The sequence below is a fragment of the Mus musculus genome, chromosome 18, assembly GCF_000001635.26.
Source record: "Mus musculus strain C57BL/6J chromosome 18, GRCm38.p6 C57BL/6J".
Lineage (NCBI taxonomy): Eukaryota > Metazoa > Chordata > Mammalia > Rodentia > Muridae > Mus > Mus musculus.
This window is the reverse complement of record NC_000084.6, coordinates 88576745-88603334: the sequence shown is the minus strand read 5'-3', so window position 1 is coordinate 88603334 and position 26590 is coordinate 88576745. Positions and strand designations below refer to the sequence as shown.

Below are 26590 nucleotides of genomic sequence, written 5' to 3'. Positions count from 1 at the left end.
CATAGTCAGGGCTCTTTGTTGAGTGATGACTGATGCTGATAGCTGTTTAAGTTCCTAATGAGTTCTCATGCCTAGACTCATGCTGCGTGAGATTGTCTTGGACCCACTCCAGAGACACACGTAGAGAAGGGTTTGGGTAATAGGAAGAAACTCAGGGTTTATGACTGCCCCTGTTGCTTTTTATTCTATACGTTATTAGTCATATAGATAGTAAAATTAACAGCAAACAAGTGGGTAAATCTGGGATACATAGATTTTTAGAGGTTTATCAGTAGTATAATAGAACCATTTATATAAGAGGTCAATCAATCAGACTTCGGTTGCTGTAACAAAGTACCTAGGAGCAGTAATTTAAGGAATAAGGGACAGTTTCAGTACATAGTTTCATTCACATGCTTCAGGTAGGGAAAGTATAACATGGCTAAGCAGGTCAGATTATGGAAGAGGAATCAGAGGAATAGGATGTATGTGTTAGCAAGCTCTCTCCTTTCTCTCCTTTATTCCACGCATCCGTTTTCTGTGATGACATCTCCCATACACATTCATTATGTAATATTTCCTCTTTGTTAATTACACACACACACACACACACACACACACACATACACACACACACAAACACACACACACACACACTCACACACACATGCATGTCCAGAGGTATGCCCTAGTTATCACCCAGGGAATTCTCAGTCAAACTAAGTTGCTATTCAAAATTAATACAACAGAATACAGATGGTTTCAAGGTCAGCATGTAAATTCTAAACAATGTACCTGTCTGGCTACCAGGATTCCACATAATCTTCTGACCATAGTCTTTATAATTATTACTCAAAGTCACATATAGTCAAATGAAATAGGGATCCACTTACTTGTTTTCCCAAACCTATTCCTCAATGGAATTTTTATCACATGCTACCAGAAGTTAATTAAGTTATTGTAATGCCAATCAAAGCCCCAGCTTACTAGATATCTGTTTTCTACTGCTAATAAATAGAACACTCTTATCAACCCAAAGATCAGTAGATCAATACTGAAATGCCAGCTTTGAGGGATACTTCCAACAATGACAGCTGGCCTCAAGTGCTGTACAATTCAGGGCCTTTAAAGAAAGTAAATACATAGATATTCCATATTGACAGTACTTAATCTAAGGAAAAGCTTTAAATAAAATCAGCAGAGCTGAGAGAATGAAAATGGGAAGATCAGGGTAACCTAAAACTTGAAAATATGAAAAAACTGCTACCACATATAGACACCAACACAGAAAGAAGATGCTAGAAAAGGAGTGTGTGGTGAGGGAGTGTGAGGGTGGGCTGTGAGGAGAGGAGGGAAGGGGCTGTGATTGGGCTGGAAAGCGAATAAACAAACAAACAAACAAATAAATAAATAATGGAAAAAGAGTCTGAAATATTCAGTTCTAGTCTAGGAATTAAAACTTTTTTTTTTGTTCTTGATTTCTTCCTTGATCCAATTATTACTCAGTAGTATGCTTTTTAGTTTCCATGAGTTAGTGTACTATTTATAGTTTCCATTGCTGTTGATATTCAGTTTAATTCTGTTGTCACCAGACATAATTCATGATGTTATTTAATTTGTATTTGTGGAGATTGTTTTGTGTTGTAATATGTGGTTGATTTTGGAGAAGGTTGCATGGGCTTCTGAGAACAATATTAGAGGCATGTCCAGGCAAGAGGAGCAAAGTCTGGGTCCTGCCTGGGTCTATAGGGGACTGAGCAGGATGTGATGGTGAGTGTCGACTGCCAAAAGAAACACACCAAGCCAGGAGTCTTGCCTGAGCAGGAACTCAACTCTACGGCATCAGCCTCTCGCTTATATAAGTTTGGAACACAGGAAGGGGGATTTCTGGTGGAGTAAGATGACATAGGAGGCAGGGAATGGTGACAGAGGGTGTGGAGTGACTGATACAGAAGTGACTGAGACAGGGTTTGTCTTGGGTTTGTCCTCAAGGCCCAAACCAGGGCTAAAATGGAGCCCAACACAATATGTATCCTTTAGTGATTTTATGTATGTTAGGTCTATTCGACTTATAATTTAACTTGAGAGTTTCTTTACTTTTTTTTTTTTTCAAGATACCTTGTCTACTGGTGAAAGTGGTGTTTTGAAGTCACCTAACATCACTGTGTTTTAGATGGACTTTGATTTTTAAACATAGTAGGATCTCTCTTAAGAAATTGGGTATGCCTGTGTTTGGTAAATATATATTTAGAAATGTAATACCCTGTTGATAGATTTTTTTTCACTTCATGAGTATGAAATATTCCTTTTTATTTCTGGTCATTAATTGTAGTTTGAAGTCTACTTTGTGATGCTTAAGAATAATTACACCAGATATTTTTTAGTTCCATTTGCTCAGAATGACCTTTTTGAATCTGTGTCTCTAAAGTGGCATCTATTTCTGAGTGAGAGATGTATGTTTCTTGGAAACAGCAAATCATGGGTCTTGCTATTTAAAAAAATCTGCTAGTCGGTGTTTTTGTTGAGGTAGTACAACAATTCAATTAATACTGTGTTATTATTAAAATATGTATATTAATTCTTATCACTTTGTTGATTTTGTGATTTTTTTTTTTAGATTTCTTTTGATTGTATGTTTTGGAAGTATATATTTGTCCTGTCAGATCTCCCAGATGTCTTTCTTCTCTTTAATATTTCTTTTGGACTCTCCTGTAGATTGTATTTCTATAGTTGGCTTAGCAGTTATAAATCTCTTTAAACTGTTTCTACTCCATTATTTTTTATTTTTTTCTATTATTGAAGACAGATTTCTTTCTCATATAACATACCTTGATCAGAGTTGGTTTCCCCTTGCTTCATTGCTCCTAATTTCTTTCCCCTTCAACCTCCCTCCAGATCAACTCCCTTCTGATCTTTCATCAGAAAAGAACAGGCTTCCAAGAGACAACATCAAACCTGACAAAACTATCATACCAAAGTTGTACATGGAAACTCAAAAGGACAAGGAGAGTCCTTAGAGCAGGCACTTTGATATGGTTTATGCTTCATTTTATTGAATGTGACCCAGTCCCACCATTGGAAACCTTGCCTAACTCTAAGAGATGACAGTTGAGACTCTATAGCCCCCGTATTGGAGCCCTCATGTTTTTCTGCACTGTGTAATGATTACCCTTATTTTATTCAAATGCTGATTTCTCTGCTCCCATATCTTGTTGAAATCCAGACATGGCTTTGTAATGCTAATTCTAAGTATCTCATTCTTTCATGTTTATGTAAACCTTGCTCCCAATTTATTCTCAGACTTGCCAATAAAAGCTGATCAGCTAATGCCTCAGCCGAAAAGAGAAGAGGGCTGGACTTCTACAAGCCAGGGAAGGAGTAGAAAGGAAATATCATGCCAAAACACATGGAGCAGAGAGAGCCAGATGATTAGTAAAATGTAAGTACCTAGGGGATTTTGGCTAGGAGGTAGCTAGATTAGCTTAGAGGATTAGAATGGATCAATGACTACCAGTTATTGTGCCAAAAATCTTATCAAATGATTCTTATAGTCTCTGTCTTACTTATATGGGAGTTAGCCAGGATAGAGAAAAGATTATCACTTTAAAAATGCTTTTACAATCACTTTCATATATTATAGGAAGTTACAATAGGTTTCCAGACCACCCCCCAAACCTCCTCAATTACAGCTGTCTCTCCCTACATTTTCTCCTTCCACCCAACCTACCCCTTTTCGCTTGGTAACCGCCTCCCCCATCCCACCTACTCCTAGTCCACCCATAAAATCTATTCTAAGTCCTAGAGAGATGCATGTCTCTTCTCTAGATCTCTCTTATTTATCTATCCTCTTTGGATCTATGGATTGTAGCTTGGTTACTATTTACTTAACAGCTACTTATATTTACATGTATTAACATATGTTATGTAGCATAACATGTTAATAGTGGATATCTATGAATAAATTTGTACCTCTTTCTTGTTCAGAATTTGGGTTACCTGATTCAGGAAGATGTTTTCTAGTTTTATCTACTTGCCTGCACATTCCATGATATCTTTTTTTTCTTTTTTCTTTTTTTTTTCGAGATACCATTTTTTAAAACAGATGAGTATTACTATATTGTATAAGTGTAGTGCATCTTCTTTATCCATTCTTCTGTTGAGGGACATTTAGATTGTTTCCTGTTTCTGGATATTACAAATGAACTGCTATGAATATGTTTGTCAAGTTGAGCATCTTTAGGTGTATGACCAAGAGTGGTATAGCTAGGTCTTATGGTAGATTGATTACCAGTTTTCTGAGTAACTACCATATTGATTTCCATAGTGGCTATACAAATTTTCACACCCAGCAGCAAACTCATTTGCTCCACATCCTCACCAGTATGAGCTGTCACTTGTGTTATTGATATTAGTTATTCTGAAAAGTATAAGGTGGAATCTCAAAACAGTTTTGATTTGCACTTTACTGAACATTTCTTTAAGTGTTTCCCAGCCTTTACTGAGACTTCTCTGCTTCGATCTTCTGCTACTCTATTTAGATCTATACTCCATTTTAAATTAGCTTATTTGGTTTGTTATCTCTAATTTCCTGAGTTCTTAATATATTTTGACTATTAATCCTCTATTAGATGTGAAGTTGTTAAACATCTTTCCCATTCAGGCTGCTGTTATGTCAAAATGGTGATGTCCTTTGCCTTACAGAATCTTTCCAGTTTCATGAGGTCCCATTTATTAATTGTTGATATTAGTGCCTATGCTATTAGTTTTCTGTTCAGAAAAGATATACTGAACCTGATAGCAAAGAAAGTGGGGAGTATCCTTGAATGCACCGGAACAAGAGATGGTGTTCTGAATAGAACACTGATAACACAGACACTAAGAGAACAATTAATAAATGGGTGTTCTACCATATTTATCTTTGAGTATCTAGCACCTGATCAGTAAATGTTCATTGGTTCATATTTAATAAAAATGTAAATTGAACATTGGTGATACTTTGTGTACAAGGACATTCTCTTAGGTTAAGATAGGTGATGCTAAACTTTAATGAACAACCATGCATTTGTGATTTCAGGAAAACAACTCATGAGAATTTCACACATTGGCTGTCTTCTGAGTGTCTGCTTTCCAGTAATAAGAAAGCAGGCTGTTTACAAAGGACCATTTGATCCTTTTTGAGAACAGAGTAGCAGAAGTATATAATGTACTCTCGTGCATCAACTTTAATTTGTAATGGAATTAGAACAGTTTCCTACAGGAAACCTCTGTGTTCATTGATCCAGATAAAATATATATATTTAGACTGACCTTTGGACTTTAAGGTCAAGAAGAGAAGTTACAGAATATTGAGGTACATGATGCATATGAAAATTATTCTCAGAAACTAGAATATCTATGATCATCTGAACCCTTAGATATTTTGATTTAAAAATAGACTTCATGATTGAAAACAGAAACATAGTCATGAAAGTTGTGTACTCAGTCTTCTTTCTTCTGTTTTTGGCTACATTTCCAGTCATTACTATATTGTGGAGAATAAAGGGAAAATAAAAAAATATGGAGAACTAATCATTTGGGTGTATAGTCCTGTGAAAATGACAACACCATTCTTTTTTTCTGGAGCAATTTATGTGATATAAAGAGAAACAAGCATCCCTGGAAACAGATGAAGGATGAGTTGTCAAGAAATATTTGATTTTCAAATACACAGAGGTGATAACTGATGAAATCAAGGGTGGACTTTCTTGCAGGTATAAGAAGAGTGGGAAACTAAAGATTGGATTTGGGAGAAGTACCCAGGTGGAGGCAGGGAAAGGGAATGAGGTCCTTGTGCAGTATCAAGTGAATGAGCAGCTGTGCTTGGAAGTTAGAAGATGAAGTTTGGGGATTGTGAGGAGGCCAAGGAGGCACTTCAGAAGAGAGTGGGTCTTAAACAGTCTGAAATGAAAAAAAAAATCAAGGAGAATGAGGATTGAAAAGCCCACCATTAGATTTGGTGAGAAGTAGGTCACTCCTTTATTTCCCAGGGCATTTTGGGGGTGAACCTGCTTTCTGATTCTCTCCAGGTGAGCACTGAGGGCCAGTTATGATTTAAGCTGACTTTTCCAGGACACTTTTAAAAATAGAAAATGTAGGTTCAACTAGAGAATGTGATGAATAATGAAATAAATAAGCATTCTCTCACCAGAGTGGTGTCATGGTGCTATTAACAACAGGAACTTGGTGTTTTATTTATTTATTTTTTTGTTTTGTCATTTCTTTTTTATTTAAAGATGAAGGGATAATGAGACAAACCAGGACAGTCACTTTTATACAGGTGTGAATAATCCATTAAAAGAAAATGTCAAATAGCTGTCCATCAACAGAAAAAGGGATGCAAAAATTGGGTACATGCACACAGTGGAATTTTACTCAGCTAAAGAACAATACATTTGCAAAATTTCAGGGCAATATGGATGGAACTAGAAATTACTATATTGTTAAAGTGACCCAGACTCAGACAGACAAATACCACACATTCTTTCTGATCGTGGATCCTAGTTTTTAATATATATTAAATACATGTTATATATTTAATATGTGAAGAGGGATTGGAGGATATTAAAGCATATATGACATGAAAAGGGAAAGAAGTGGAAGGACACAGAGAGGTGCAGATGGATGAGGTGTAGGGAAGGAGAAAGAAGAAAATCAAATATATTCAAAACAACATAAGGAAATCTAATATCTCATATACTAAGTCTCAAACTAATAATGTAAAATATTAATGAGAAATAAATAATAGTGTTAAGATTTGGAGTCAGAGAAAGGCACTGATTATTTTGACCCATTGACTGTATTTGCCCAAATAAACTAATACAGAACACCTCCACTAAAAACAAACAAAATATCAACCAAAAAATGCTCATATTAAATCCCTCCTCCCCCTAGCCACCAGAATGTCTGTGCCCATAGTGTAAGTGATTTACATTACAAAATTCCCTTGAATAAGTTAACAACCACAGGATTGTTACATTGAAAGTCCTGCTTCCTTTAAAGTCATAATGAAGGCAGGCATTCATTGCTTTTTCTCTTCTGCACAGTGTGCTTACATAGTCAGCAGCTGGAGGTCTTGCTGAGATCTAACAATCTGCTTTCCAGTGGGGGTGGTGTTTGAGAGCCCCACTGTGACTGACCCCAGCTCTCACTTGTGACTTTCCTGTCTCTACCTCTGGAAACTGTGTCTGCTGTGGACTAATCCATATATCAAATTTCCCTCTCACATCGTGTGCTTTACTCCTGTTGTTTCTACTAAAAACAAAGCTATGAAGATTCTATATCTTTGTTTGTTAAGGTGACTGCTATTAATAACATAAGTAATGTCATTCCACACAATTTAAACCATATTGTGAGTGCCACATGGGAAAATAGAGATTGTAGGTACATTTTCTCAAATAGACAAACTTGACAATTGTATAGAAGGTTTTCATTTTTAAAGAAATAATTGGAATAAATGAGAATAGCAGATAATTGTTCCATTAAAAAGCACAGCTGGCTAGAGAGAGTAAAGAAAACAATGTAAGAAAATCATGAGGAAAATTAACAGTGAGTCTCCTGAACTTTGCTTCCAAACTGGGTGGCATGCTGGTTTCTTTTGGTCTTATTTTCTACCTGTGGTTAGTCACTGTGAATGGTAGGGAGCTTTGCTACTAATCTTGTAGTTAATCAGTTCAGTAGAAATTTGAATTTTAGGATTGTTAGAGAGTAGAACAAAAATTCAACAGTAGAACAGGAGTGTTAAACTTTCTCTTTCATCTACTCATAGGGTCCTTGCTCCAACCAGACAGTCTGAATCCTTACTGACTGTTCAAGTTTACCCTGTTCTGTATTTCAGCATTCTGAGCTATAAACATCTGTAAATATGCTATCTTCTGAGAGGGGGAGCCTATCTAGTTACTGCTTTGCTGAGTGGTGGCAAGCTAGACCCTGTTGACCTGGGCTAGCTAGCATAAATCACAGAAAATTGCACATACATATGAATCTATTTTAGAGAAGAAATTAGTATTAGAGACTAATACTTTATGTTCAAATGATGACTTGTTTGCTGAGAACAAGTGACTGTTGAGTGGTAACCCCTAAACAGAGTATCTATAGTACCCCTCCCAGGTCCATGGTACATCTCTGAAGATGAGAGGGAAAACTGTAAGAACTAGAGTGCTGAGAATATTATGGATATGGATATGGCATAGCCACTGTATGTACACCCAGCAGCTGTGACTACCTGAACACAGGTGATATCAAAGTACGGGGAGGCATAGTTAGAAAAAGAGAAGGGAGTCATTGGGAGAAGTAAGAAGGTGAGAAGTAATAGGGGTAACATGATGATCATGCATATTACACATGTATGAAATGGCAAAATATCAATACATTTAAAAAGGAAATAAAATTAAGAGTAAAAGGATGCCATGTCAGGATGCCCAGGCCTACTGGTGATGAAGGAAATACTACAAATGACAACATAACACACGAACTGGCAAGTGGCTTCTCCCTGCAGCCACTGCTGATAAATGAATTTGGGGAAGACAGGTTGTTTAGCCTTTATCCTTTTGCAACCCCCTTTGTGGAACGTAATAGCATTTTGGCTTCTCTCACTGGCAAACAATAAATGTCTGCTCCAGGAAGTTGGACATTCTGACGATAAACATTCCAACATTTGAATTATAAATTGTAGGCTGCCTGGTGTGCTTGATAGTGCCAGCTGGCTTATCTTGAGCCTATGACATTTGAGTGCCTTTTGCTTCCCTTTGAACAAGTTATCTTTTAACTGTCTGTCTTATAAAGTGAAAATAAATAGCTACTACTCCATCTTGCATTGTAATGCATTGCCTTTCTCAGTCAGTGAGTCACGATGAAACTCATGAATGATATAAGGATACACAGGGCAAGATGCCTGATAGGCCCTTTTAAGATGTTAAACTTAAAGGTGATTTACTGAGAACGAATGATACCTTCTATTAACTTTCTGTTTTTCAGCACCTTAAATATCCGCTTGTCTAACAAGTGAAGTGGTTTCTGCTCATTGCACTTGAAGTTTCCTCCATAGCCCCAGAGCGCACTTTGAAACAGGGCATGTGCTGTGCGAATGAGGGAAGATGAATAGCAAGGTGTGTGGAGCTCTGGGATGGGGATTCTAGCAGCTGCTCATTTACTTGTTCAGTCCAGATGCTTTTACAAAAGATGGAATGGAAGGGCATCCCAGTGTCAGATAACCACACTTGAGCTTCATTCACAGTTTAGGCAGAGAGCAAAGGATATATGTCCCTGAAATCGATTCAATGTGATTATTTGCTAAGTTTTCATGAATACTAAAAGGAAAAGGTCGCTCGCATAAAAAATGCAGTACAATGGTTCCCTCAGGGGCTGGGCACTGGTGAGGTCTGCATTATTGCTTTTTGATCTTCCATTTATCCTTTTCTGAATATGAATAAAATATACTTTGAGATTTGGCTGTAAATTAAGGAAAATTAATGATCCCCTTTGAAAAGCAGGTTCTGCCATGCTATTAATCTTTAAGAAAGTTAAGAATCTCTTCAAACTTTAATTAGAACTCCACACTTCTGTTTCTTTCTCACTCTTAAGTGATTAATTTTTAGATTTTTTTAAAAGGGAAGAGGCATATCAGTTTACCTTGGTTATTGAGTTCTAATAGTATTTAATACATACACCTCACTGGTTGCTATTGAGGTGATTGAGGCATGATTAGTCTAATTTTATATAGCATGCTCATGTTGCTAACAGATCACAGAGAAGGAAATCTAACATGTGCAGGATGAGTCTTTCAAAACTAGAGGCTGTCTTATTGTTTGGAAAGTAGTAGGGATTTGAGTGCCTCTCAATCAAAACATCTGGGAACTACAGTACATTGGCCAGCTAGTGAAAGAAACACAGAACAAAATGAAGTCTATTATATGTGTGTTAGATCATCACCGAGCAGACAGAAATGTACTTAGAGCTACATCTTCAAGTATTTATTTTAAAATCTAGTGAGTAAAAGCCAATGAAACTTGTATTTCCTTGCATTGCTAGAAATGATGGCTCTTCAAATTCTTGTTTAAAATGTCACAAATGTGTGGTGAAATTGCCCAGGGAGAAGGGCATAGTAATAGTATGGAGAGCCTGACAGTAAAACATAGGTATCTAATATTTTTACCTGTTCATTGTACAGACCATTGGGATGATTCAGCCAGCCTCACATGAGAGTGACACAGGTTTTGGAATAACCTACAGAAAATAACAATATTGACTTCATCTGCAGGGCCATACTCACCCAAAATTCTAACAGTGATGGTGGGGTTGGTGGCTGAGAGCATAGAATATGCCAAGGCAAGGTTTAAAACTTGACCTTGTATAATCATGGTGGCATAGAACTGAAATTTCAGTTAGCCATAGCCTAGTCAGGAGGATCATATATCAAAGGTCTACCTGGGATACAACCAGGTTTCCAGACCATTCTGTCCAAGATAAAAATGTACAGGTTAGTAGTAGAGGGCTCATTCAGCATGTGCAAGGCCATAGGTTCCATCTCTAGGATCACATGAATACAAATGTGCCTGTATATGTACACACACACACACACACACACACACACACACACACACACGAGCATATAACTTATTTTTAAAAATAATTCCAAGTTATTTTGGGGGAACCAAGCCACATTTTACACTCATTCTAATAAAACATTGATAACATATGACAGGAGGGTTGAATAAATAAGATCATTGATTATGCTAGAAATTATTTAGGAACAAAGTGGTTAATTTGCCAGAAGAAAACAGAAAAGAAACCTTATATATTTGATGGAAAAAGCTTTGAAAATCAGAAGTTTGGTGAATTTGAGATTAATCAGGCAAAGTACTGACTATTAATATTGCTATATGAACAAGAATTATTAGAGAAATAATAAAAAATTAAGTGTTTTTAAAAAGAAAAAATGAGAGAAAAATTAGACAAGTTAAGGGACAGCTGGCAAACCTCTCTTACTTATCTCCCATTTACTTTAATGAATGTAACTTTTGTTATTTTTCAGACAGAAAAGCTAATGTACAGCCTACCCCACAAAACTACATGCTGACCTTTCTCTATAGAGGAATCATCTCTCTACATTAAGATATTCTGTTGAAAGCTGCATTTTATGTAATTTTGTGAGGTTCCAAGAGGGAAAGAAACACATGATTGATGCATCATTTTATTTTATATTTAAAGTGGTAATATCCTTCTTATTTTCTTAATCCCTTTAAAGCAAAGTCAAAATGCTGAACAGAGGCCATTAGGATCAGCATCTCCTTCCTGAATGTCACTAATGGCGCTCACTGCTGCTTAGTACATTGTTTTTTTTTTTTTTTTTTTTTTTCTTTAGCTAGTTCTCCCAAGTTTTTCACACAATAATAAGACAATTTGCCTCTTCGTTCTATAGAGACACATTATCTAAAATGAGAGGACTGACATTATTCAATGCTTTAATGTCACCTTACCATATTAGGTTGACCTGTGCCTTTTCCTAGTGTCTTCTCCTTTATTGAACACCTAGAAACAATGTTTTGTTAGAGTCTAGTCAAGAGTGACCACAGCTTATATGCTCTAATTTTCAGGTCACTGGATAAACTGTAGTCAGTATGCATATATCCTTTACAAAACAGGAAATAGTGTTTGTTCAATTGGCCTCTGGGGATCAGATTTTTGAAGAATTACCAACAATTTGAATCAAAGGGAGGGATTTTCCTCTTCTTAGTCTTCCCAGCCTTTATACTCAGTTTCCTCCAGCTGCCTTCCAATATTTCATTACCTTCAAAATCTGGATGCAGTGACTAGAAATCATACTTTCAAAGATCTAGGCAGGATTTTAGACCAAACTTTTTTATTTCTTTACTTTGTGATCTGATTATCTTGGCAGATTTTCAGTTAGAATTCTGTCAAGCTGCTTGGACAGAAGGACAAAACCTCTTTTTGTTTCCTTTCAGTTATTTTTCCACTCAGTGATCCACCTTGCTTCTTGGTGGATCTCCACTTATCTGTATGTATTGAGAACGAGCTACGTTGCACTGAAGCCTCTTTTTCTGCTGCATTAATTAAGAATTAAAGCTTGGTCTCTCTGCTTTAACTACACAGCTCTGGTTTCCTTCCATAGGTGCTGCTTGTATCTCTAGGGTCCTCACTTAGTATGGAAGCTTGGGCAGACAGTAGACTGTTTTGTGATTTTTTTCTCTCTCCATATTTCTGGAAAAATATTAAAAAATATAAAAGTTTCTGTGAGAATTAATGTAGTATTTATAGGGCTTTTAGTTTGGGGCCAAGCAGTAATAAGATAGAGGAAATAAGAAATAAGAAATGAGAAATGTCATCTTAGTCATTATTATTTTGTTGTATCTGGGATAGGTTATTAAAGTCAAAATATTCCTCTCATATTAATTTAATTTTAGACTAAAATCTAAATAATTCACAAAAACAGAGGAGTAGGAACATAAAGGTGAAGTTACATTTGATTGTCACTTGTTTCCTCTGCATTCCACCAATAGACAAAATGTCAGTAATAAGTTTTTCATTTTTAAGTCTGCAAAGTCTGAATGGGCTTCATTATGGCATATCCATACTTACGTCATTATGTGTAGTTCTAATCTGTACTTCTCTCCAGAACCCTCTACCCTCCTCTTCCTGGTCTCCTTTCTCTCTCCATATTGTCCCCTCTTTGGGTTTCATATCATAAATTCCATTACCCTCTCTTTTTGCCTCTTACTTCAAATCTATTCCCTGCCCTTTTGTGATCCCCTTCATAACTTCAATGCACAAATAATGCATAGGAGAGAACACAGAAGGTGTTTGTCTTGAGTCATGCTTGCTTCTATAAGCTCCACTTTGCCTTAGTCAGGGTTTCTATTCCTGCACAAAACATTGGATCAAGAAGCAAGTTGGGGAGGAAAGGGTTTATTCAGCTTACACTTCTACACTGCTGTTCAGCAACAAAGGAAGTCAGGACTGGAACTCAAGCAGGTCAGGAAGCAGGAGCTGCTGCAGAAGCCATGGAGGGATGTTTCCTACTGGCTTGCTTCCCCTGGCTTGCTCAGCTTGCTCTCTTATAGAACCAAGACTACAGCCCAGAGATGGTCCCACCCACAAGGGGCCTTTCCCCTTGATCACTAATTGAAAAATGCCTTACAGCTGGATCTCATGGAGGCATTTCCTTTCTCTGTGATAACCCCAGCCTGTGTCAAGTTGACACACAAAACCAGCCAGTACATACTTCCACTCATTTTGGTTTTTTGAAAAATGTCATGATTTCAGCTACAAAAATATTTCTTGATAAATGAATGAGTTAGATATAAGGAACATGTTATTCTTTGAGTAATTCAGAAAACAAGGTTGAATGAGCTGCGTTTTTAGTAAATCAGTTAATATGCTTGGGCATTTATATTATCATTTTCAGAAAAAAAACAAACAAACCTAAACCAAACAAGACAGCCACAACAAAGCAGAAGCAGACATCATGGTGAACTCAAAGGAAAAGAAGGCTTAGAGCTGAATGACTTTCAAAGGAGTTGATACTCATGCATCTACAGTGGGATCCTTGGCATCCTAGGTCATACATATTGCTTTAGTTGGAGAAGTTTTACTGAAGCAATGGTGAAGATTTACAATTAAAATAAAATCCTAGTCAGAGAGTTATGTTAATTAGATAACCATAGCTTCTAGAAACCTAGCTGCTTCTGCTAAGATCTATACCTAAGGTAGAACTTTTGCATGCTCTGCTCTCTCACTTACATTGAAGATAGCAGCCATGATTTAAAAAAATCATAGCTATCCTTAATTCCTGATGACTTTGACTTATTTTCTGTTATTGTTCTTTTGCCTGTAGTGCAAAACTTCTTATTCTGGCTCTGTGAGTAGAACATTCTTATGATAGAGATGTTCTTTCTATATGCTAAATGTCCAATAGAATGGCTACAACCCCTTGTGGCTTTTTGAATCACTGAAATATAGGTAATATAGCTAGAATTAGTCTTTTTTTCATTTCAGTAGAATTTAAATTGAAACATCAACCTTATTAATGGCTCCCATGTGAAACTGTGTAGCTCCAAACTTTGGCCACTACTCCAAGTGGTAAGAATGTAAAGTCAGATTCTAACAGCACAGAAAAATAAGTCCCAAACAATATAGTCTTTAACTCCTTGAGTCTGAGATGAATTTCGCATGATCACACTCTTCTTTTTTCCCCCAAGTTTTTATTGATTTTTAGTGCATCTCACATCATGCACCTCAGACCCACACATCCATCCTCCACCCTTGCAACCTTCCCTGCAAAAACAAAAGCAAACAACAACAAACATACACAAACACAAACAAAAATAAAACAAAGCGTAGAAAGTATCTCATCATGGAAGCTGCAGTGTGTCATAGTGTGACCCACAGTATATTACCCTGTCCATATATCTTCACTTGCAAACGTTCATTGAAGTGAGTCTTTGATCTGGATTGAGCTTTCTGTTTTCTGTGGTACCATCAATACTGGATCCTTATAGGTAATCCTCCTGGTTATCCTGTTGTTGCCTCATGTCATAGAGATCTTGCAGCTTTGATCAGCAGGGCAGACCCTTTCACAGATGATGTAGATTTTGGGTGTGCCAACACAAAGGCCTAGATCTGGGCCTGGGTAGTAGAGAGCTGGTCAGCCTTCAGGTTCTCCCTTATCCATACCGAGGCAAGCTCTCCAGCACTACTTTTCTCTATGCCACCCAATGCTGCCATCTAGAGGAGACAGTGTCAGTTTTCCTGTGCTTATGCCCTCAGCACTAGCTCACCTGCACCCATGCCTCCAGAGCTAGCACTACTGTGCTGCTCAGTGGAGCCATGGGGACCATTCTCTCAAGTCCTGCAGCAAGTCAGGGCCAAGCCGGGCCATCTCTCCTGATCTCATACCCTTAGGGTTGGCTCACCCTCACCTTTGCCATCAAAGCTAGCTCCACTGTGTTGCCCAGGCAAGGTATAGGGCTTACTCTCCTGAGTGCTGCAGCTAGTGAAGGGCAGGGATAGCTCTCCCATTCTCATGACCATGGGGACAGCTGTCCTAACTACCACATGTGGCAAGAGGCAGTGATGAGGTGAAGGGAGAGAATCACCCAATGCCCTATTCCACCTCACAGCAGATAAATGGTGAGCTCAACAATCTCACTCTCATGCCCTCAGGGACCAGCTTTCCTGTGTAGACACACACAGAGAACATAGACACACACACAGACACACACACACATAGACACACAGACACACATAGACACACACACAGACACAAACATACACACACAGACACACACACACACAGACACACACACAGACACACGCACACACACACACACACACACACACACACACAGACACACACATAACCAGGGCTGGCTCCATTGTGCTACCTTGGCAAGGTGCTTTAGCTGGTGAGAGATAAGGCATCTCTCTAGAGTGTTGGAACCAGTGAGGGGCAGGAAGAGTCTTTACAATCATTGGAGACTATGTGGTCTCAGGTGGTTGCCTAGACCAGGTATGTACTTGGGTTCTCTAGTAGTAATATGAGCCATGGATGTTGACAGAGACCTCTACTACTGCATAGTAATGGACCCAGACATGACCTTCAGCATCAACTTCACCATGGTCTCAGGTGGAGGGGATGGTTACTCGCAACAGGTGATTTGTCTTTCCCCTCACATCTCTAGTTCCATCTCTCTTCATAATGCTCAAACTCAAAATGTTTTACTTCTCTTTCCCATCTGTCCACACATACTTACACATTATAATAGCTCCGCTCCAGGTAAGCCACAGAGCTGAAGAGCATCTGGATGACCACCTCTGTCCATGCTGTGTGGCAAGGCAGTAAGGGGGCCTCTAGATGTCTACAGCTTGCCCGTGTGTCATAGTGGTGGGCAGGGCATATAGATGTCTTCCTCCACCAGCACTGAGTTGCATGTTGGTAGGCCAGGCTCCAGACTGGGCAGTTCTGTGGGATTCTTTCCCCATTCAGCATTGTGTGCATAGCTGTAGGCAGCTCTTTGGCTGTCTTCCTCCGCCTACACTGTACTGCTTGAGGGTAGGACAATTGTATTCTTCTTTAGCAGAGTATCTTTGATGTAACTAGAAGTCATTATTTGGTTGGCTTGTTCTTTATAGAATTCACTGGTAAGTAATAATGACCATCTCACATAAGAGATGACAAATTCACCTTCTAGAGAGTCTCAGTACAATAGTGTTTTAAGAAGGCCAGAGTAATGCAAATTACTATGTATAGATTTTTATTTTTGTAGAGAGGTGTTAGAAAATTGAAATATAAACCCCTCCATCCTTTACAATGGTTTACAGTACACTGGCCAGACCAGTGTGTGGACCTTATCCAAGAAAAGCTTCTGGGCTTATTTCAGTAGATCATCTGGCAACACAAATAACTAGTCTCATTATTCCAATATTTTTGACAACCAATCAAAGTCTTTGGGTACAGAAATTTATCTTAATTCATGTTGGCTTAAGTCTATTGTCATTTTTGATTCTCAATATAATAATGCAGATATCTTGAGTAAGAAATAGCTGTAGGAGAACAAAAGTTCTATCTACTCAGAAAAAGTAAGTGAGATTTCAACTTCATGTGATGTTATTTGGCAAAAATGTAGGCAAGAAATTCCTATGAGTTATGATTCTGCTTACTGAATCCACTTGACTTTGAGTTCCCTCTTAAGTAGGAATGATAAAACTTACCATGGTCAGTACAAACAGGACTAACATTGTCTCTTTGCCTTTTAAACTTATTTTCCAATAGCACAGTGCATCTCTTGAGGCTGGACATTCTGCTGATATTTGAATCAAGCAGAATGTTCCCCAATGCCAAGGACAAGACTTTCCTGTCAAGACTGGCATGCTTCAGATGAGTAGTCTTAACGCTGTGCCAGTGATAACTTTTGATTTTCATTTTTCTTATTTTGAGATGGGAGTAGAGAATGAACTGGGTGAACAGGGATGTGAGCAAAATTTTGAAGAAGTTAGAGGAAGGAAAAATATGATAAAATATATAATAATAATAATTTAAAAGAAGAATGGCTTAAGATCAATTCCTCTGAAAACCTAGTCTTTATGTTTTGAAAGGCATTCTTTAATATATAATTGGCAACAACTAAAACTTGTATACTGTAGGTCAATCAATTTAGTTTTCTTGGAGTATATTTTTAAAATCAAGTTTATCTTAGAATTGCACAAAGAACTTACCTTCATTAAAATGAGGTGTTCTTTGAGTACAGTATTGTAAAGGTGCAAATAGATAATTTCAAAGACCGGATCTAAAAGTTCTCCAGTAAAAATGGTTATGTATGTGCTGTACCAAAGTATACTGAAACTACTTTTGTTTGAGTGCATCCAGGACTGTTTTCTTAGAAAACATGATTCTAAAATCTTCCTTTTACCAAACTGCATATATACCTTGAAGAGCTTTTTACTCAAGTGTAAGTTCTTCACTTTTATTAAAAGATCAAGATTGTGCTTTGTTGTTGTTGTTGTTCAGGCACAAAAACAAATGAATTAGTGCTTAATAAATTATTTCCAAGTAACATTCACACTTATTCTACTGGAGCCTACTCTGTGTTCATCAGCCCTAGAATATTAACAAGTACATACAATAATTTATCTTTACTGTTATAAATTCTATTCTTGGGTAAAACCATATTTCTAGAAAGCCACACATATAGATAACCAGACAGGACTTTTGACCTTTTGTGTCTAACTTACAGTTTTTCTGCAGTTGTATGTACACCATCATGCCACAGATTCTGTGAGAGCAAGGCTATTAGAAGAGCTGCAGCTGATGTCACAGGTGTTATGCTACAGACACAGCCTTTTTTTTTTCATGGATATCACATACTTGATCAAGATGGAATTTCCTAAACATGTTGTAACCACTGTTGAGTCTTATGAGTCTTTTTTCTCTCAAGCTGTATATGCAGGAACGTTTTCAAAACAAGGATAATTAGTCACTGATACATCTGTGGCTTACATTATACAAACTCTTCTGTATATACAAACAACAGTGAAGAGGAAACACACATTAGCTTTGTTTTCCTCCTCTATTTGCTGGTATTTTTTTGCCACTATGTATATGACTGTGTTTGACAGTTCAATTAAGAGTTAACAGACAGATTTAAGAGAAGAGATGGGTGAAATTGCACAATTTACCCTCTGCCTGCCTCATTTTAGTTGTTGTTATTACAAGCAACAACAAAATTTAAGAACTCATGTGGCCTGCACTGGGTGTCCATAAAAATGTTGGTGGAAGTTCATTTTCCACTCTATCTCATTTGACTGGGAACAGCAGCAAAGCCATCATTACTGGTAGGATCTCTGATACTCTCTGTGTGTAGAACATTTTGTTCTTCTTTTCAACTATTATTCCTGTAGATTCTGACCTAATTTTATACTTAATTACTCACTTTTCTCCATTAGGCATCTTGCTAATTTATGTTTTACATGGTTCTTTCAAAGACTAATGGTGAAGATAAGTCTGTAGATTTATCAACTCATCTTATGTTTTCTTCTATTTCTACAGCTTTACTATCCAACATTTTCTCTTGAGCTTTGCAAACTTTATCTCCAAGGCAGACTCTATTGTGTCCCACCTGACTGGCAAGAAAGACGCAACAAACCGGAATCTTCCGCGGCAAAAGCTTTATTGCTTACTTCTTCAGGAAGACCCCGAACCGGAAAATGGCGCCGCTTTTATAACCCACAGTGTGACGTTTTAGCACCTGATATGGCGTGACAGCTCCTGATTCGTTGCTCGCACATCACCCCATTATTACACCCCGAGAATGGGAGTGACTAGGAGTGAGTTCACTCTCGCACCTGCATACAAGGCTTGTTTACTAGTTAGGCACAGCGGAGGCCAGCACCATCTTATAATGGCGACTGTTCGCGGCACGGCTCTCCACAAGACTCTGCCATCTCCATGTGTTTTCCTATCACCTCTATTCCTTCTTCTAATTTTATTTTCCTTCTTCTAATTTTTCTTTTCTTCAAAATCTCATTGTGGTTATCAATACCTTGCTTTCTTGTGCATGATTTGCGATACGGTCTGAGTTATTTTGAATGAAGAACTAAATGTGAGCTGACAGCATGGTAAAGAATTTTATTTCATGAACACATGTGACATATGCACACATAGACATAATAAAAATAAAGTATTAAATAAAAGAGAAATAAAAGGGTACTTGGAGTCTAAGTTAGGGTTTCTATTGCTGCAATGAAACACCATGACCAAAAAACAAGTTGGGGAGGAAAGGGTTTATTTGGTTTGTAATTCTGTACTGGCTATTCCTGGTTGTCAACTTGTCTGTACCTGAAATGAGCTACAATCCAGAATTGGAGGGCTCACCTATGATCCAGACCTTGAGGCTGGAAGATACAAGTTTCTAACCTCGATCATGGCATGGTGATCTTGAGGCATAGTGGCTATGAAGAGCTTAAGCCCAAGCAAGGTAGTATACATCTTTAATCTGAGGAGACTGAGTCAAGGGGATCTCTGAGTTCCAGGTCAGCCTGGAACAATGCAAGTTCCAGAGCCAGGTGTGCTGGTAGACACCTTTATTCTGAGCTACACCCTCTTCTGGAGATCTACATAAGGACATTGGAAAAAGGAAGATTCCCTCTTCTTCACCTGTTTGCACTTACTTTCCAGCAGATCTATTGGAACCTACTCCTACAGAAGACCAGCTGAAATAACTAGACTCATGGAACTGAGCAACTACTAGATTCATGGACTTCCCATTCATAGCTGACCATTGTTGGGATAGTTGGACTACAGACTAAGTTATCACAATAAATACCTTCAATATAGAGAGACATTCTGTAAGTTCTGTGACTCAAGAGAACCCTGACTAATACAACTTCCATATTACTGTTAATCATCAAATTGATAGGAACTCAAACAGGGAAGAAACCTGGAGTTAGAAGCTGATGAAGAGGCTATGGAGGAGTACTACTTGTTGGCTTGCTTCCCATTGCTCACTCAGCCTGTTTTCTTATAGAACCCAGGACCACCAGACTAGGCATGGCACCACCCACAGTGGGCAGCCTCTGTCCCCCATCAATAAATAATAGAAAATGCCTTACATCTGGATCTTATGAAACCATTTTTTCTATTAAGGTTCCATCCATCCAGATAACTTTAGTTTGTGTGTGAAGGTGACATAAGACTAGCCAGCAAACATGGTCTTACTGAAGCAGAAAGCTTATTTCTACCCAAGCATGGTTGGTTGTACCATCTTTCAGAGTTATGTGAAAGAAACTTCAGAACGGCTGTCTTTGATCTCTCAGAACAATTTCTTACAGTCTTCTATTGTATGTGGATTTGGAATCTTGATCCTTAGAGCAAGCAGCTCCAAGCTCCTATCTTTCTCCCTGTCCATTGGGCCCTTGTCATTCATCTCAAAGTATCGACTCTAACTAGTACACTTCATTTAGGGAGAAATTCCTTCTGTAGGTATTTTGTTTATCAAAACAATTCTCCATACTGATGTCTAATTATTCATACTTATTTATTGTCAACTTGTATATTTGAGAATGACAGGATAGAGCATGTTGAGAATAGACATTTAAATATAAAATGGAGTCCAGTGTGTTAAATATTTGATTAAACTAAATTCCTCAGATGTATTTCCGCACTAATGCTCCATCTTCTCTTTGGAACTTTGTGTTGTTAACACCTATTTGTGTTTTTCAAACCTTAAGCCAAGGATATCATCAAAGTTTAATTTGTCATGCATAGCAATAAGCTTACCTCCTTCTTATGACTGAGGGTCCCACTTTCCTCCCAGTTTACCTTAAATACCTCTGCTTATTTAATGGCTCTGAAATAGATCTTCAATTATCTTAGCTCCAGCATACAGTCCTCCATGCCCCTTGATAAATTCAGTTTAAATACACTCATTTTTTTTTTTTTTTAAAATCTATTCTTTCACAGTTTAGACCAGATTTTTGTTTTCAGTCATGGTTTGCAAAAGTATTTCCTTTCACAAACCATGTGCTGCAGCTACACTGACATTCTGAGCTCTTGCTTCATATGTTTTCTTTAAGCATGTTCCAGTACAACTTCTCATAGCCATGATTTCAGTAGTACAAAAATAGGGATGATGTTAGAAACTATGAAAGTAATGTTGACCTCAGGGCAGCATTTCACTCATACATTGTCTTAGTTTCTTTTCCTGCTGATATACTAAAATTCCCCAACAAAAGCAACTTGGAGGAGAAAGGTTTGTTCTGGCCAACAGTTCAAGGTGAGGAAGCTAAAGAGGCAAGAGTTTGAGGCAGCAGAAACTTGAAGCACCAAGTAGTATCACATTCAGAATCAGTATCAAAAAGTAATGAATGCATCCTGATGCTCGGACTGCTCTCTTCACTTAACTGTGCAGAATCCCAGTCAGAGAATGATGCTACCCACAGTAACTGGGTTTTCTTAGCATAATTAACACACTCAAGATAGTCTCCAGCATGTCCAAAGGCTCATTTCCCAAGTAACTCTGATTCTTTCAAATTGACATTTAGCACCTAGCCTTTGCATATGAGTTTCCTTTATATCTTCTGAATATTTAGTTTGTCATTTTCTTTTCTGCACTCCTCCCGACCTACGCTTATTCTAATATCATTTTAATTTTTCTCAGGTCTTTTCTCTCTATTAATCTTTCTGAATAACTGGCTAGGAATGTACTCCTCTTTGAGAGATTTGGGTCTTACTGTTCAATCATTGGGACCACACATCCACTGTAGTTTATGTATACTCTTGTCTCGCAGAAGTTCTTTGTTAATAAGAGTAACTGGTGTATACTTCTTTAACACAAATTGTACCCCCTTTCAAACGTTTTGTGAAATATGCAGGTTATGTGCAGGAAATTAGGTTCTAGGTATACACCACACACACACACACACTTATATTTACAGAAATTGAAACAACTACAAGAGGAACAAGGATACTGGCAGGTACATGCCAAGTAGTGACTCTAATTGTTCTTTGTCTTTTGTTGTTCAGGTTACTTCTTGTTTCTCCCTTCCTCTCATTCCTTAAGGTTTCTTCTTTCTCCTTATTGGAAAACCTCCATATTGATATGCCTTTTCTGTCATTATTAAATCAATATAACAATCCATGGGTATTAGCTCACTTCACTAGGCAGATTTTCTGCCAATCAATGAAGATGTACTGTCTTGTAGTGATGCTATATAAACAAATAGATGGTTTCTTAGTTTCTACTGATGATTATAAAAGAATTTACAAGTTTATACTAATAATTATTGAGCCCTTTATAATAAGGGATGCAATCAAGGCCCTCCATGATATGAAAACTGAAATTAGAACTCTACCAGTCTTCATATGTTGCAAACTAATTGTACTAGATGGAAAGCAGGCACACAGTTTTACAATTTAGGAATATATTCCTTTAGGTTGTGAAACCATTAGCTAAATATCATAAAAGGAACAAATGATTTATTGTAGGTGCAAAAAAGAAGATAAAATATTAACTGGGTTTATCTATACAACACTTCAATACTAATTTGGCTCTTGACATACCATGTTAACTTAGACATAAGAATTATGCTTGTCAATGAACCTGTGGAGTTAGGACAGATAATGAGTGTCTAGATAGATAATTACTCTTAATGAAAACCTATATTAACATCTCTGTTGTAACTAATTGTTCAATATATGATTCAAATTTATGTTTGAACTTGTTGTGAACTTTTGGAATGTCATATGACCTATTCTCCTGCAAAGGTACAAAAAACTAGGAACAATGACATTAAGTAGGCCGAAGGTGAGTATGTTAGAAGCTTTACAGAGAGGAGGAGCTGAACAAATGAGGAGAGACATAGGAGAGAGCAGAATTAAGAATGTAGAAGTAAAGTAGTGGAGAAACAGAGTAGAAGAAAAATAGAAGTAGAAGAAACAGCAGAACAAAGCAAAGTATAGCAGGGCTGAGAAGGGAAGAAAAGAGACATAGAAAGAGTTGCACAGAGAGCAGAAAGCAGCAGCCAGGCTTTTCTTACAATAAGGCAGGTTTTTAATTCATTTAGCAATGAAAGGATAGATCTTTTCTTTCTCTATGCAATAAAGGTTGAAGCTTGTTTTTCATCCAGAATGTCTTTCTGTACTGTTGCTTGGGCTTTTGCCCTATTTACAAACTATATGTATGTAAAAGTGTGTGTGTGTAAGTTAGTGAGACAGCTTGTTGGGTTCAACAAATAAGTATGTGATAACGAATGTGTATGTATAAATGTGTGTATTAATGTATGTGTGTTTATGCGTATTTGCTTGTATGAAAGTTTTTTCTTTTGAGAGCATGACTCTCTTCTCCTGGTTCAATAAAAGCTAATTGCTTCTAAACACTCATGCCCAAGTCACCTCCATAAAGTAACAGCCAGTGTATATTTACACAGGTCCAATTTCTGCTAGATATGATTGTTAATCAGGGCACATGACACTGTGTTATTTTCTGAATTTTACTACAAATGTAGCCTGTCCTCATATACATAAAATCTCCTTAGAAGCAGCGATTTCATAGTGCTGCCCATGCTGTGTCTTTGTACTTTGACTCAAGGGAAGAGAAATCACCAATCAGATTTAGACAGTCTAGCTCATGAATACAGAAGGAAAAAAAAACATAAATATTATTAAATAATATTTCTTTGTTATCAGTTTTGTTTTTATTTTAAGATTACATTGATTTATTTATGTATTTATTGTGTATGTGCATGGACACATGTGTGCCATCATATAAGCCTTACAACAACTTGGGGGAGTAGGTACTCTCCTACCATGTGGGATTGAGGATCTAACTACAGTTGTCAGGCTTGATAGCAACTATTTTCATTCATGGATTCATCTCACTGGCCACATTTTTATTCTATAATTTGTGCTTATTATTATTTTTTACCCAAGACAGCACATTTCACTAAGATTATTTTAGTGGTACCAAATAATGGGAAGTTTGAACCCATCAATTTCTTCTGTATTGGGTGACAACAGATTTTTGGTTATTTTTCTTTTATTTTTAAGACTTTATGGTTAGCTTTATAGTAATTGAGGAGTAACTAATATTGGGTTATTGAAGTGAATGCTATGGAGAACAAATGTAAGATCAATGTACTACCACCATGTCATTTTACAGACCGTCATGAGGCTTTATGATTTTTGTGACACATCTGAGTTTTCTTTAAATGCCCAGCCTTATAGCCTTACTGAAGAACAAATTCGTAGTGTGCAGTTATAAAATATAGTATGGAAGGAGTTACAGAGACAAAGTTTGGAGCTGAGATGAAAGGATGGACCATGTAGAGACTGCCATATCCAGGGATCCACCCCATAATCAGCATCCAAACGCTGACACCATTGTATACACTAGCAAGATTTTATCGAAAGGACCCAGATGTAGCTGTCTCTTGTGAGACTATGCCGGGGCCTAGCAAACACAGAAGTGGATGCTCACCGTCAGCTAATGGATGGATCACAGGGCTCCCAATGGAGGAGCTAGAGAAAGTACCCAAGGAGCTAAAGGGGTCTGCAACCCTATAGGTGGAACAACATTATGAACTAACAGTACCCCGGAGCTCTTGACTCTAGCTGCATATGTATCAAAAGATGGCCTAGTCGGCCATCACTGGAAAGAGAGGTCCATTGGACACGCAAACTTTATATGCCCCAGTACAGGGGAACGCCAGGGCCAAAAAGGGGGAGTGGGTGGGTAGGGGAGTGGGGGTGGGTGGGTATGGGGGACTTTTGGTATAGCATTGGAAATGTAAATGAGCTAAATACCTAATAAAAAATGGAAAAAAATATAGTATGGGAAATGCTGATAATAAAAGGAGCATTAGAAGTGAAAAAGCAAGTAAGGGATATTGTAGATTAGAATGGAAAGAGGGGTGAATTTTGTTGAAGCAGTTTTCAGAGTAAGAATCACATACATACATACATACATACATACATACATACATACGTATAGGTATATACGTATGTATGTCACTCTTCCTCCACTCAAGACTGGAGTGAAGATGTGCAGTTTGCTTTGGCCTGAGGGTGCTGGACAAACTACAGACTGTAGGAAAACAGAGTGGAAATAACAGATGGACAGGTATCTATCAGTACAAACCTATAAAACATCTTCCCCTATCACATCTATCATTTGTGTTAATTTTGAGAAACCTATAGAATTGTCTATAAAAAGATGCTAGCCATTCATTATTAATTTTATTTAGCCAGTCTTTCCATATATTAATTTTGACAGAGGTCCCCTGCTTGAATGTTATGTAAAACAACAAACTAGGGTTAAAGCAGCTGAGAAACAACTACTTAAGAGGGTAAACTCAGAACAACACAGTCAAGAAGCCCACAGGTTTGGGTGAAAAATAATCTGACGTATTTATATACTGCTTATAATTGAGCCCTATAATTTAATAACTATAAAAAGTTATGTTCAGATTTATGGTAAAATAGAGATAATAAATAAAATTTACTCAGTCTGTTCATCCTAGATGGAAAGTCATTACTGTATATTCTCTTTTTTTAATCCCCAGAGATAAACACAGTATGTAACACTGCCGTTACCTCTATTTCTAGAGACGTATCTAGCCTACACATTTTCTGAGATGCCTTGCAAGAACCAGCTATTCTCACTGCGAAATGTGACAGGTAATATGGTGTGTCTGGTTTTGCAGGAGCTACAGAAATGGCCTCTGAAAGTATAATTTTCCTTAATTTTTAAAAATGGAAAATAAAATGCATTGATCAAAGCATTTCAGAAGCATGTTTCTATCAACAGAAAACATCTAGTTAGTCTTCGTACTACAATGGGCTCGGGGTATTTGGGAAGGAGCTTTCAGAAATATTTTGGAGATCTTTACATCTACTGTATGTCTTAAAATGAAGTATAAGTAAGATGGTTTATAGAAGTATATCTATCATTTTTTGGAGCACGGGCTTGAAGTTTGGCTTGATTCACACTCCTACTAGCTACAGACACTCATGTTTCCCATATTTCATAGATAGGATCTGAATCCAGATAGAAAAACGTGAGAATATATTTATCTTTCATAGGTGAAGGTGGGGCTTGTAAGGAATTCCCATGACAAATATTCAGTTTTTGAAGGTTCATATGTACTTTCTTTTTACATGTGATTTAATGAAATTGAGCAGCATCCTATATGTGGATCAGTAGTTTGCATTTTTCTCTTATCATGATAGGCATTTATCCCATGAATTGAGGTAAAAGTCCTCTGTCACAAGTGATAAAAGCACTGATAACATTATTTTATAATTCTTGAGGCACTAACTAGGTTTTAGGTTTAATATCAATATGGTGGGGGTACCTAGATTGAAGAATGTTAGAGTTTTTCTTTAAGGCATGTTTGTGAGAGTGATGAAGCAAATGGAAATGTCTACTAAGCAGGTTGGCAAAGTATTAATAATAACTAATGCTAGATGAAAATTTGGAAATTTATAGAATTCTCTATGTATTGAACATATTTAAATGTCTTCATGGTAAAGGTTCTTGATTTGCTTAATTTTTATAATTCTATT

At 37.3% G+C, this 26590-nt stretch overlaps 1 long non-coding RNA gene across 1 annotated transcript; it reads left to right on the top strand.

Moving 5' to 3' along the window:
* Positions 1–3288: 3288 nt before the first annotated feature.
* Gm32489 lies at positions 3289–18832 on the top strand. Its single transcript, XR_386431.3, has 3 exons — positions 3289–3418; positions 8992–9122; positions 18578–18832. It is a non-coding gene; the product is annotated as a predicted gene, 32489 (long non-coding RNA).
* The last annotated feature ends 7758 nt before the right edge of the window (positions 18833–26590 follow it).